This window comes from Manacus vitellinus, unplaced genomic scaffold (genome assembly GCF_001715985.3).
Source record: "Manacus vitellinus isolate BGI_N305 unplaced genomic scaffold, ASM171598v3 scaffold_6_pilon, whole genome shotgun sequence".
Lineage (NCBI taxonomy): Eukaryota > Metazoa > Chordata > Aves > Passeriformes > Pipridae > Manacus > Manacus vitellinus.
Genome location: NW_021940750.1, coordinates 26,787,380 through 26,802,260, shown reverse-complemented (window position 1 = coordinate 26,802,260; position 14,881 = coordinate 26,787,380). Strand labels below are relative to the sequence as shown.

The window sequence follows — 14,881 nt, the reverse complement described above, 5'->3', positions numbered from 1 at the left end:
GTTGTACTTTTTTTCCTTGGAAAAATTAAAAAAAAACACAAAAGTGTGATTCATGGTGCTGGATGGACATCTGTCTGCAATAGGTCTTTGTAAGCCTCAGTATTGATTTGCATCTCTGTGTGGCAGAGTTGCATTCATTTTTATAATGTTGCCATGGAAAGTGCATCAGAAATCTTTTCATTTAATTGTGACCTCTTTACTGAAGACTTTAGAAGGGTTGATTACGCAAATTAAATGACTTCCAGGTCGCTGTAGAATAAGACCATTAAATTTTTATGTTTCTTTGACCACTTCAGGCAAGGCCAAACATGCTGTCAATTTTGACCAAGCTTGTATTTTGTACAATTTTTTTTGTGCTTAACTCTCAGGATGCCTCATAAAAGTGAGAAATTACTCATCTTTCAACATAAAGAGAATGGCAAAAGGCACTTTCTGCCTTCTGTGCTGTGTTAATTGCAAACCATAGTTTTGCAACAAATTTAAAATTATGTGCTATATGGCAATTTTAGAACACGCCGAGTGATTTTGGTAAACTGAAATTCTTCTTAGAGAAATTCGCTCTCAAAATGGATTCTTGGCTAGACCACTAAAGGTTTAAGACTGGTATTTCTCCTTTGTTTCAGCTCCCTTTTGGAGGGCATGTGCAGGCTGGACTGCTGAGGAAGCGATCTGTGAGTTGTCAGTTACTGTAGATCTGCTTTTGCTGTAAATACCTGCCCAGAGACACACCTTAGTTGGCAGTTCACCTTCTCAGTTCTAGTGAGTTTGAATAAAAAGGCAATAAGTACTTACATAGTACCATTCAGGTATGGGAGGATTTTAAACACAGAGGTTATACAGTGGAACAGCTGTTGAAGCTCACAGTGCTGTGGCCCTTAGGCCTTCCTGGGAATGTTAAGGAAAGTTTTGGTGTAGGTGCTTGTCGTGCCATGGCAGGTGCAGTTATTTTACAGTCTGCTCAGTTCACTAATTGTTGTCAACTCTCCTTTGACACACACGGTGGCTCCTGGGCTGGTGTGCTCCCACCGTGTGCTGCTCCATCGGGTAAGGAACAAGGTGGGTGGGAGAAGGGAACAAGGTGGGTGGGAGAAGGGAACAAGGTGGGTGGGAGAAGGCCTGCCCACAGCTACGGTGCTGCTACGCTTTGTCTTTCTGAGGTGCCCGGAGCAGTCATTGGTAGGATAAAACGTGTTTTGGTGTGTGAGAGCTCACGCAGAGGAGAAGTCAATTGTGTTTAGAGAGAGAGAATAATCAGCAAATCCTCCTGCCTTTGTGCTGGTGGAGGTGGAGTGAGGCACCCGCTTGTGTGAGGTGGCAGGAGCTGGTGGGAGAGGTTTTCCTGTGGTGGAAAGGGATGTAGCAGAGCTGCCAGACCATTTCTTGATTCCTTCCAAGAAGTGAAGGCAAAGTAGGTGTTCCAATTTGCACAGCTTTGAAGGCTGCTGAGACCCACTGTGCATGGGCAGGCAGCTGGGCAGGGCTGTGGGAAGGCCACAGATCGAGCCTCCATCTGCAGCTGTGCTCCACTGCCTGTGGGACACCAGGGAAGAGGGACCTCTGCAGAAGCCCTGGGCTTCAGCACACTGGCTTTTCCCAGCTCTGCATGGGAAAGAGGATGCTGACATTTCCTGACACAGAGGGAAGCTCCCTGAAGGTTGCTAAGCAGTGCTTTGAATGGTTCTAGACTTCAAGTAACGCCGTTCGGTGATGGGAGTGCCTCAGTTTTTATGTGTGGCTCATTAATTCTCTAGATTGTGTTTTCTATTACAGGATAGATTTTTGAAGGGGATCTCATCCCAAGGAGGCAGTTAATAGGTTTCCAAGAAAGCCAAGGGGATGTGCCTTTGGCAATACCCACACCCTGCACTCTGAAGTCAGTGAAGCTGCTTGACACGAGGAAACAAATTTTGCTTAAAATTGCACATGCTGCATGATGATGATGATGTTGGTTTGAAGTAAAATAAATGGCTGCTGTGGAAATGGCTTCTAGGGAGTTTGTGTGCTCTGTAGTGAACACACCAACTCCTTATCAAAAAATACTATCCTTTACAGAGGCACCATGTCATGGAAACCTTTTTCCTGTTACAAATTCTTTAGCTGTTCCTCAAACCTGAGACTTGATTGTGAAGTGAACAGACCTTTTCTGATTCCAGATAATTGAGAAGAATTGAAAAATAGAATTTACTTTTTTTTCTGTAATGAGGGAAGTTCTAAGTGCTAAGGATGTTGTAAAAGTAGCTACTACTTAGCTTAGAAAAATGGTGCATCAGGAAACAGCATGTGGTTGGAAATTATTTCTGATTGTCCAGATGTTTGGAAGCATGTTATTTCAGCCAGAGGTAAATGACTTTAATACAGAACATGGCATAAATGCTCCAGAAATCATTAGTTCATGGGAAAGGATTACAAACTGAACGTTGAACTGATGTGAAGATATCAACACAATTTAATTTTTTTTTCTCATTAAACATGAACCCAGCTGTCCTGAGAGCATTTGAATTCTGGTTTTTCATTTTTAGATGAAAGGGGGGTGGGGAGTGGAATCAGTAATAAATTTCACCAAAAAATTTTATCCTAAAAATTGCTTCTCTACCCACCAGAATAATAGAATATCAGTTCCTAGCAGCACTGGAGATGTTCAAGGCAAGGTGGAAAACTTGGGAATGTTTTTACTAATTGCCAGTACCAGGCAGAACAAACCTGACCTAACAGTGCAAAGTGAAATAGTTCAGTTACTGAAAATAACAAATGAAGTTATCGTTATGAAGGGTTGCTGTACTTGAGAATTAGACTGGGATGTGAAGGTCTGTCTTGAAAGTTGGTACTAGAGGCTGCCATAAGAACTAAGAGAGAACTGAGTCAGCTGGAAAAGGATGAAAAAATTTATGCTTTAAGAGAATACTGACAGGAGTTTTAAGTGACTGTGAGAAGCTATGGCAAGTTTTGCAAAATTAAATGGTGTTCTTCCACTCAGAAGGATTTTTTCAAAAGTATGAAGAGAACAGTAGAAAACAGAGAGCTGCTGTTCAAAAGCTTCTCAAATGGGAAAGTCCTTAAAAGGCTAACCCCTGTCCTAAAGACTGAAATGTAAGTTGATGAAGTGTGACAGAAAGTTGAGGTTTGTTCAGATTTGAAGGATTGTGAAGAATCCCATTAAAGAGTAACATGGATGAGTGGGGAACCCAGTGGGAGACTACTTGTGTTTACCCCAGCTGAAACTTGGAAGAGACAGTTTATTTATTGACTGTTGGGGGCTTTAGGATATAGCAGTAGGGAGGCAAAATTGGAATTTTACTGACAACAGGACAATGAAAATGTTATTCCACAGAAACTAGGAACGTAAAACATGTCCAAAACAAACCACAGAATGCCATGGAAACTAATGTCAGCTCATCATTCCCAGATGTTCTGATCAGCTCTAGTTAAAATACTTGCACATTTTTAACTAAAGAATATCATAACTGAGGATTATGTAGCTCTGATGGTGAGACTGTGCCAAAATACAGACTGTGTGTATTGCATACCAGAATGAGGAAGAGCCATGGATCTGAGCACTGGCACTAGCCTGTGAAAAGCTGTGTTGCACAAAGGGAAAGCAAAAGGAGCCCAGCTCCCTCCTCTGATGGTGACACCGTATGGCATGATCTGAAAGTCGTGCTAAAGGAAAGAATGCTTGGGAAGGGAAAAATGAAGCTGTTGGTGAGACTCATTGCACCAGGCTCTTAGGAAATTAAATAGATTAATATCATAGTGTTATTATGGCTTTGATTTATGATACAAGACAGTTTATGGGAGAGTTAAACAGCCTCTGCTTTAAGAAAACATTATTAAGTAAAATATAAGAGCCTCCCCCCTTCTCTCCAACATCAGGTGCTGGCTGCCTTTGGATTCAGGATGGAGCTGGGCTACTACACTTTGAACAGTGAGCACCTTCTCCATGTAAAAATCCCTGAAATTTGCCAGTTAAAGATCACATCACTTTTCCAGTAGTTGCCTGCTCTGGAAGTTTGAGATACATTACTGGCAAGTAAAGCACAGTTTGCATTTGGGAACACACTGCTAAGGAAGAACATGAAAGTTTGAGAAGGATATTCCAGTTGGAGAAGCACAGCTTCCCAGTGGCCTGCTGAGGCATTTCTAGAGACTTGCATTGGAGAAAAGAGGGAGTTTTCTGCAAGAAGTGGGAAAGTATGTCTTGAGGAACTGAAGTGAGCATTTCATAGTGCTACCACTCTGATTGTTTTACCATTCAGCAGGGTATTTTGGAGGTTATAGGATATGAAAGTCTGTTCCCTTGCTGTTTTAAATATCTCTGACCAAAATTATCCCATTCTTGTTAAACCCATGAAAAATACTTCCTTGCACCTTTGCAACAGGATTTTTTTCTCTAGTTACCTAAAACTTGCACTTGCATGTGTGTGCACTGGGCCCATAAAATACCTAATCCACAGATGTGTGTGTTTTAGAGCTGCTGGTTACCTGGGGATGTTCAGCTGCAGCATCTCAGTTTCTACAGAGATGGAAAACTCCCAATGAGTTTGAGAGTGCTCCTATAGGATCCTTGTGGCTCTTTGTTAGTGAAAGTAGAAGAAATTATGCAAATCGGGGAAATGTCAGTGAAGGGAAAATCTTAAGAATTTTTTTTTAAAGTAGCAATCCTCTGAACAAGGATAGCTTGCTCATAGCAGTGCAAAAGCCTGTCAGAGTTCAAAGAGCAATCTGGATGATGCTCTTCATCATATGGTTGAGTGTTGGGTAGTCCTTCAAAGAGTAGGGTGTTGGACTTAATAATCTTTATGGGTCTCTTCCAACCCAACATACTCTGTGATTCTGTGAAAAGGCAGATGGAGAAAACAGGCAGGCACAAACTGTAGGGGATAGACCTTCAATTTCCTCAGCCTCTTGAGTTTGCTTACAGCTTATTTGATCTGTAAGTAAATGATAGAAAGGGGTAGAACGGTTTAGAAGGCTGTATTAACAGTGTTGTGTAAGCAGGACTGCACAGCCTACTCCATTTCCACCATATCTCCCAGCTGTTTGATAAAGTCGTTCTTTCTCAGTGTAGACTAGTTTTGGATCAGTTAGGTCACAAAAGGTTTAAACTGGCATCCAGTGAGGAACCATTATGTACTCTCTGTAATGCAACTTTGGTGCCTTCATTGACACAAGGATCTCCCTGCTGTTGCTACTTTTTCTTATGTTTCCACACAGTAGCATCTTGATCCTGGATAGCTGATGCTTAAAGGAGGTGGGTTATGTCTGTTTGATGGGAAACAGTATATTTTTAATGTATTGGTATGCTCTTAAAACCACTTCTTCTACCAACAACGATCTGTGTGCGTTAGTAGAAAATTCTTTGCATAAAATATTCAAAGGAGTTTTCTTGCCAGATCCTGTCCTACAGCTCAGATAGTGCAACCAGCTACCACAGTCTGGTCAAACCCACTTCATCTCTAGCAACTTTCCTTCCTCCATGACTTCTCCTTTACAGCACTAGACACCTTTCTGTTCTTCAACCCAGAGTGTTACCTTTAACTGTTTCCTACCCCCGAGTTCACTTTTTTTACCTTGTTTCCCTCAAGATCTAGGTGCAGTTTATTCTTTCTATGCCTGCTTCCATCACTAAAGATCACTATCAGCCAGCTTTCACATTTTTGCCATTTTTCCTTCCTGTTGTCATGTCTGTATACAACTCTCCCCTTGCCTAAGTATCTCTTACACAGTCCCATCCTTGTCTTGAGGTCCGTTTGTAGTCCCGATCTCAGTATCTGCTCTCAGTGCTTTCTGATGCTTCCTTAGCTCCTCATCTGCTGTTGTCTCAAATGTTCCCCACGCTGCCTTGCTTTATCCTTCTTCAGTCTGCTCAAACATTTTGCCCAGATACACAGTGCAATCAGTCCAAGGGGCCTTTCTTCGCTCTCATCCCTCCATAGTGACCTTGCAGCCACTGTCTTCTCATTGTGCCTCTTCCCCACATCCTCCTTTTGCTCATTCGTACTGCTCCATTTTGCTCTTTGTGTTTGTGACAAATGACAACTAAACCTTGAGGTAGCAGATATACCACATGCTGCAAACCACTGCAGGTGTTTCTGAAGTAGAAGGTGCACGTCTGCATGAAATCTAGAGCCAGTCTTTTTTTCAGATCTCAGAATCTTATTGAGATGTCCTTCAAACATTTCTTCATTACAATAAATACAGAATTCTACAATCTGTGCAGAGTTTTAATGCAAGGTCTTATAATAATTTCTAAGCTTGTTTGTTACACATTTTAGGATCAGCAGATAGCTTTGATGGTTAAAGCTTTGTGAAAATTAGCTAGCACTTAAAAATACTAACAGGATGATAGATGCATTTAAGAAGGTCCATATCACTTTTTTGCATAGTGGGGCAATATTCTTTCTATTTAGTCTTCAGTATTTGTAACAGTAGGAATTTTCACATCGTTTTCATTGTTTTAGAATTTCCTTCCTTGCTTATTTTGGCTTCTTTAATTGAAAAAAAGCTTGGAATTCCTGAAGCCCAGTTCCACTACCCACATTTAGCTCCCATGAACAAAGATTCTTTTCCTTGTTTATTTAACCAACCATATCAATGGCAACAGAGTCCCATTTGGCAGATTCTGACTTCCCCTCAGCCTCCCAACCTATCCTATATGAGCAAGTGGTTGTTCTCTTCTTATGTAATCAGGCAAATGAATGAAAACAGATACCAATAAGACTTTATTGTATCAAATTTCATCCACATGAAGTTTTGTAACTAAAATCAGAAGAAATGTTACCTTCACGTGTTAAACTCTAACAGGTTATATCTGTTTAACACTGTTAATCTGGAAAAGGAGAGTATGCTTAGAAAGGAATATAAAACTGAAAGTGAGAAGGAAAGCAAAAAGTGAACTCAGTGACCCCTGTCTATTGTTTTTAGCACAATGTCTTTGCAGCAATGTTTTATGGCTAACACCATTATCTGAAGAACTATGTACAGCCATACTTTGACTGTCTGCCGCAGTTACTGAAGATCAGGGACTGTTTTATCCTTGAAGTTTTGGTTCAAGGGCATTTAGGCCCATCATCCTCACTGCATTGGGGCACTGGTATATGGGCCACCTTATGACTACAGTTCTCAAACTGAAATTCCCAGATCCATGCTAATAGGGGGAAGAGCAGCAGCACAGGAGTTAAAGTCCATGTGGCATCCTTCCTGAAGAACTCCACTTACCTCTGACCAACCTTCTTTTCCATAGCTGAAAGGAAGTTCATGCATGCGTTTGCAGTGGGTCCAGCTGGTTACTCCCAACACATCCACAATCATCCATGGGTCCTGCACACAACCAGTAGTTGCAAGGCCACACATCAAAGCCAGTGTCTCTTTAGTGGCATAATAGTTGGGGAAAAAATTAATTCAGTCTTTTCTGTAGATAGCAAGAACAGAGATATTCTAGCTTGGACTCTGGAGTAGCTGTGATGACTACAATAATTCCACTGCCCTTGCCTCCTAGATTTTTGACAAAACTTTTTATACATTCTGATAGTCTTTGCATAGAAACTTCTACATTCTCAACTTCCTTTGTGTCTGTGTATTTGTACTGTTCAGTATTGTGAACAGAAACAGGCAGAGCTCCAGGACGGATGTGTGAGGTTCATATCACTTCATTCTTTGCTCTTACTGTAAGAGGGAGGCCTTTCTCCCTTTATAGGCAAAGGGAAGAACCAGCTACCTGCAGCTGTACTGCAGGGCACTCTAGGATAAGCCAACTGCCCCTCTACAAGGCTTTAATCCTCTGCAGATGATGACTGCTAATCCACATGTACTGGTAGGGCTCCAAGTTTACCCATTTCTAGTGTGCGAAATGAAGTTCTCTGTGTTGGATGTTGGCAGTCTAGGTGCAAAAATTGTTAAATTATACTTTCAGTGTAAATAAAACATGTTCCCTGCCTCAGGAAGAAGCCAGAGAGGCATATGCTATCTAGCAAAAAACACCTAACAACCCTGTGGGGATGGCTTGCTCTCCCTATCTAGATTACTGACTCCTCCCTGCCCTTCCACGTTCCTACCTCTGCTGAGGTGGGCAGAAGTAGGAAATGTTGAGTGCTTTTGGATTTTCATTTTGAAGGAGCTTGGAGAACACCAGCATGGCAAGGACAGAGAGAATTTCCTGCTGGTCACACATTCCTGTGAGAAGCTGAGATGATCTCAGTCTGTATTAACATGCTGAGCTTTAATTTGTGGCAGAAGATGCCCAGTTTTCCTGAGTTCCCAAAGGTGTTGCCAGTCTTTTTTCACCTTGCAGAAAGTAGCTGCCAGTTGAGAGCCAGTTTGGTAACCTCTGAGCCAGGAGAGAATTTATACCTGATGAAGGATGGTCTCACAAGGAGGATCCCTGCAAAGGGATAAGGTAGGTTGAATTATGAAAGCGTCAGTACCCCAAGCTAAACTACCTGGCCTCAGATTGCATTTCTAGCCCTGCAGTGCCTGGCTGATGCACAGCCAGAGTTGTGCTGGCCAGTGTGAGAGAGAGCTGAGGGACTAACTCACAAAGTCAGCTGAAAGGTGCAGCTCACTGTGAGTGGAGGCTGTGAAAGGGGTCCCCTTCATGTCCTGACTCCATCTCTTCCTCTGTGGGGCATGACAGTGAATGGGATAAAAGTCTGGTCATATGTGTTACGAGCAGAAATTAAAGGTTTTAAAATAACTAAGGATTGGGTACATCTCCAGTCACCATTCGAAGGATGAAAGCTCCCAAATAGCCAGTGTCACATGTGAGAGACCTCAGGAGGATAATCGAGGGCCACCTCACATACTGTCATGGTGTCAGCAGCAGCTCTTCAGGGCTGGTGCTTTCATCAGTGCTGGCTTTCCCATGCTCCTGGCAGTGCCCTGACACACATGGTGCTCTGCTGAGTGAGCACTTTGTCTCCTTTCTTTCTTGGGGATACAAGCTTGGTGCTTTTCTATTGGAACACAGAGCTGAGCTGCATCGAGTCTGGAGGGGTGGGAATCCTGCAGGCTTTGAAGAGAATCAGGGAAATCCCATGAACTCAGGGACGGGGAGGGAGGAGACTGTGTCTAACCTGATAGCTGCCAGCACAGTGGCAAGAGCAGATAACCTGACATTTCTTCTGGAAGTGGAAAGGTGGCCTGGGTGATTGAGCTTATTTGTGAGATGTATGTTAGGCAATAGCATTTTTCACTGGCAACCCTTGAAGCCAAGCTCACCACTTGGGGCACATTCTGGGCATAAATTCTAGTACATTGGTCCATGCAGCCTCCCAAAGCACCTGGAGTGCAGATCTGAGGGCTGCTTATGTGCTCTGCAACAACCTGTTGCCCTTCTAACCTGTGGAAAAGGTTAATAACACGTGGTGCCATACAGACTGGAACAACAGCAGAAACAAGGGAAAATAGTAGGAGAAGAGCTCGATAAAGCAAGATGCCTGGCTGCAGTGAAACCTCTGAAGCAAGTGAATCTTTGTGTTGCATGGCCACCCCTCGAGGCAGTGTAAGAGCTGGCCCAGCAGGGGCTCTAGGGTGGACCAGGAAGAGCAGTAGCAAGTCCTTATTTCTCAGCTACACAAAATGGGAATGTCTGTGTGGCTTGTCACTGCAAAAGAGAGAAGTTATTTATCCTTTCCTCATCAAAATGGGTGCTTGAAAGGATTTAAATGAAACTTCATAGGAAAGTTGACCCTCATAAGCAAAGGATGGATCAAGTAATTGGAATCAAACAAAGCCAGCACTGCCAGAAAGGGCCTCCACTGGAATACACTTAGAGAGGGATGCTGATGACTGGAAATGAGACCAATGTGAGTGAGCAGAGGTCTGGAAAATGTGATCTACAAAGCACACTGGAAAGTGGGGTTGCTTAGTCTACAAAAGACTAAGAGGGACAGCATGATTAATCCTCAGACGTTTAAATTATATTGAGAATGGTAGCAATAGACTGGTTTTCATGTATATTCCCTGAAGGACATGTAAAAGAGGAATGAATTGGAAACATAGAAGATAAATATTTTTGTATTAGTGCAAGCTTTTTAAGAACAGCCCTAGCCAGGGGATGGAGACATTGCCAGAGGAGAAGCAGAATCTTCCTCAAAGGCTATTTAAGAGAAGCTAAAACTCTGGAGGAGGTAGTTTAGCTTTCCTCAATGAGTAAACTAAGGAGATGGTCTAAATGATCTCCTTCCTGCTGCATTTGTGTGGCGTCTGTGACATTTATAACACCAGTTTAACTCCATTTGTTTTGAAGCTTGCTGCTTCTGGTTTTGACACATGCAAGTCAGGAGCAATTCAATTCAATGGAGTTACTTAATCATCACAAGCAATAAAATGATTTGACCAAAGTGAGCAAAAAGCTACAATTGCCACTTGCACCGAATAACAGCTATTTGTCAGTTTTAATAACTACTGTATAATTCATGGAGATAAAAGGCTACCAAAAATGTTATTTCTTTTCATTTTTAGAGTTTTAAATTTGGTCCAGTATACAACTGCTGAGTGTGTGTGTGTGATGGAGGTGGCAACAGATCGTTCTGCCCCCTTGGAAGTGATGAAGGCAGGTGGCCCACGCCACCAAATCCCTTTTAGTTACCTGCTTTACAGCATCTGCATGCTTAGGTAAGCAAAATAGAATGGATATAAAACCAGGGGTTTTCTGCAGTTTATTTTGTTTTGTAATTTTCTGAGAGGGAGGTTTGTTGACGTGATGGTACTTGCAAGGCCTGATTTACCAGATGGACCTATATTGTGTCTGATGACCAAGGCTCTACTTTCTCAGTATTCCTCTATCCAACCACCTGTATCCAGCATCTGTCTGACACATCTTTGAGCATGTTCATCATGACAAGACAATTGAAACAAAGGTGGAAATTAGGAAAGAGATACTGCCCACGATGTCAGTTCCACTGGTGCCTCTGCTTTCCCCAGCACCCAAAGGGTAATCACTGTCTGTGGATCTTCTCAGGGTTTGTTCCCAATCTGCAGCCTGGACTCTGCAGCAGGTGAAAAGCTTTCCCTGCAGCCACCGATGAGAACTGGACACCACAGTGATCTCTGCCCCTGGCAGGCTCTTGGGGAAGGTAAGTGATCCAACAGAATGCCCTGTTGCTTTTTACTGCAGAGTAGCACCCATACTGCTAAGGAAGTAATTGCACTTCATTTTTATAATATTGTCTTTTATAAAATCTGTAATAAAAGAGTTGCAATACCCAAGGGTACATAACCATAGATTAAAAGGCACTGGAACAAATGTTTTACTTCACTTCCTGAAAGATCACAGCCTGTTTGATTTTCTTAATATCTGTATTCTTATGTATGTATATAAAAATACATATAAAAATAAATAATAAACACTAAATGAGTACAAAATAAAAAATTTAAAACCACAAACAAAAAACAACAACAAAAAACAAATCAGAGGAGGGAGCTGTGGTCCTGATAAATTTGACACCAACCATTCATATTCCCTAATACTGCACAGGGTGTTCTGCCTCTGCCTGTGCTCCCAGGATCCTGTGCCTTGCCTGTTCAGCCAGGTGTGCTGTCTGCCTCTCTGACATCCTCAAAACAGCATGGTGAGCCTGCAAAGGACTGTTCAGTGCTTGTTGCAGCCTTTTCTGGCCATGTTCAAGAATTCCCTATTTTTTCTGGTGCATCCCTCCTCAGAAACTCAGAGGGGTTCCTTAACCCTGTGGAAAATTTTGGATCTGCCAGAGGCCCTGGCAGAGGAAGGGCTCTGCCATCTGGTAGCCTGTCATACCTGAAGAGCCCTTTGCCTGTGTTCGGAATGTAGAATTATTTTTGATCCTGGTTCTGATGTTAGCCATGGGTACTGCTGGAATATTTCCAAGTTTTGTAAATGCTCTTGTATCCTCTCCCTGGTTTTGTTTGTTTTATTTTTTTCTATTTTGTTTCTGTGCTTATGTCACTCTGCTTTCCACCAGGTTGGAAATGGAGAACATGTCTTGGAGTTTCCTGCTTAAGGTTTCTGTTTCCAGGCTCGCTGTCCCTGGCCATCCTTGGAGCACTGTTGCCCATTGCAGTGAGCAGAAGGGAACGCTGGCTAAGTGCTCTCCTGAGGGTGCAGTGCCACTGGTGTCCCTACAGCAGCATGGCAGAGCACTGCAGAGGGTGAGTTATGTACCAGTTTAGGGCCTGAACTGGTAACAGCTTTTCTTTCCAGTTTCATTGGTGGAATTTGTAACTATCTGTGTTTTTAAGAGTAGTGTCTTTCAGTTTGAGAGACAGAGATTTTAATACATATCCCATGGTGCAGCTTTCTCTCCTGTGGGAATAAAAATAATGACGTGAGTTAACAGGAGGTCAGGTTTTTCATCTGCTACAGTCTCCCTGAGTGACCTTGGACAAGCCCTTTGATCTGTTTATGCTTCAGTCTGTCTGCGTAGACAAGAGAGGAAGGAACTGCCCCGCGCCCCTTGCGGCCCTTGCTCTTTCACAGTCAGAGAAGATGCTTCCTTGTGCAGAGATCACCTTCTGCTCTGTTTGGATATAATGAGGGTCTGATCTCAGCAAGCTCTAGAAACAACTTACTGGAAATTATACTAATAACAACACTAATGCTCTGTATACTTTTTAATACGCCTGCATGAGGCAACATCTGTGTGTGTTTAGATAAGCTGTAAGCAGCAGCATTTGGGCTTTGCACCAGCTGTGATCATCGTGCAGTTATCTGCTGGTCCGTGCCTGTGGCAGCAGGTACAGCTGTGAACACCACTCCGTGTGCCTTGCAGTCTCTGTACTTAGTGCCTGCTTTTGGCACTCTCATCTCTTTCATTTATGAATGAGTGGTGAGGGAGGAGAGGGCTGGGCTGGGCTGAGTCCTTCACAGTTCAACTATAAAGAGCACAGGAGCTGAAACACAATCTCCTCCTCCTCCTTATCTGGCTGTTTCACCAACAGCCTTGCTCACAGCTGGGAGGAGAACAGCCTCACCAACAGCCTGAGCAGGAGCTGGGAGAAGGAAAGTTTTGTGCCCCTCACACTGCAGGCAAAACCTCTTTGCATGAACTCTGCTAACAGGTGAGCTTCACTTTTAACTATTAATTCTTAAAAGCAAGTTCATTTTCCATCATTGGGCCAGGTTATACAAGGTTATGACCCCTGGAGAGGTGGTAGGATGGTTTTTTGGCTGGGTTGTTAAAGCAAAAAAACAAGGTGCTCCAAGGACTCAACCAAAGCAATGTGTCCAAAAAACTTTACAACTTGAAAATTAATTTCATTGGCAAAGTTCCCACTCGCGGGAACTTAGAATAAAAGTTTTCACTAAAAAAAACTTTCTTGTGTTCCACTTAGGCACAAGGAGAGATAAGCGTTGAAGTTGTATTGATGAAACAAAATTGTTAAAGTAAACATGTATGTCATTACTATATTTTCCAAACACAAAGCCACTTTTCTTGCTGCTGTTCAGAATCTGACTTGGGAAATTTTAAATGTGAAGGTTTGTTTAGTGAAGTGAAATCCATCAGGTCAGAAATTAATCTTTTTTTTTTTTTAATAGGATCAAAAACTTTTGTTCATTATTGTAGGTTGCCTGTGTTATGAGAACGTTTTTCTGATTCTTGTCAGTCTTTGTAAAGAAACAAGAAAAATAATTCACTGACCGGTCAGCTTTGTGTGTCGCATGGGGAGGGGAGTTCAGAAATAGAGAATGTAGAAGAAGTCCTGTCCTTTTCTGTTCAGAACACATGCAGATATTTATTAACAGTTTTATTAATAAAAATGTAAGGAAACTTAACGGTGAGGCAAGGACTCATAAGACATGAGGGTGTCATTGTGAGTACTACGGGACTTTCTGAGCAGTCTGTTAATCAGCACCCACTGTGACTTTTTCCACCTTAGCACCCTGTGTTCACACTGGCTCCAGAAGAGCACAGTGTCGTGACCACTTCTTCTTTCAGGTTTGCTTTAATCAAGAAGCCAGTAAAAGTTAGACAATCCTGTGTACTTAACACCCACTCTTCCATTCCTTCTCTGAGGAAACAAAATTTTTTACTGTCCTCACCTTTATCCCTCCTGCTTCCCCATCTTATTGCTGTTATGTTGTTGTTCCCCCTTATCAGGATGCTCCTACACATGCAATTGTAAGATCTTTCTGTTATATGAGGGAAGAGGCAGAAGAGAACCATTTCCAGCTTATTTTACACTCTGTGCTCTACAGCTGTAAGTAAGATGATAACATAGAAAAAACAACCCCGAAGTTTTAGGAGTCTTTCCAAGGTCTGGGAAGTATACTGTAAGAAAACGCTGGGTTTATAGGATCAGGCAAATATGTTGTTCTGTGACACTGGGACACAGCCAGTGGGGGTGACAATGTTTACATCACATCGTTGTGATTTGAATATCACAGTTTTAAATGAAGAAAGATATGGTTGTTCCAATATCACATTAAAAACCCCTGTGTCACTTGACATCTCCAGTGAGATGTATTTATTTCACTTTGTGGCTGGCGGACAAAAATTGACATCCCTCCTGTTCTGGAATGTGAGACTGTAAGCAATCTTATACCAGTGGGAAAAGAGAGAAGTGAGATACAGGGAAAGAGGAGAGAAGGGAGGAAGATGTGTCTCAGCAGAACCAGGTGTATGCAGTTGTCACCATACTAGATGTCATCAGTTAGGGTGAGCTCAGAGGGTGTCTGGTCGCTGAGGTCAGACAGACAGGAAACTTCTTACCTGTGGCTGAGCACAGTTGCACAGGGCCAGGTGGACAAGGGTTGGGGGCATTAATGTAGGTTTTCCTCCCTTTACCAGCCTTGTGGATGGCGTCACTCAGATTAAACAGCTGATGCTGTAACTGCAAGTGCTCTTGGCATCCCACTAGACAGTGCATGGAGAAGAAAATGTCTTCCCTGCCAGTTTTTCTAGACCTG

General features: G+C 42.6%; 1 long non-coding RNA gene across 1 annotated transcript; it reads left to right on the top strand.

Annotated features, from left to right (window-relative positions):
- The first annotated feature begins 972 nt into the window (after positions 1-972).
- On the top strand, positions 973-11,061 carry LOC108641356. The gene is made up of 3 exons (XR_001921928.1): positions 973-1,056; positions 8,288-8,392; positions 10,958-11,061. It is a non-coding gene; the product is annotated as an uncharacterized LOC108641356 (long non-coding RNA).
- Positions 11,062-14,881: the final 3,820 nt, after the last annotated feature.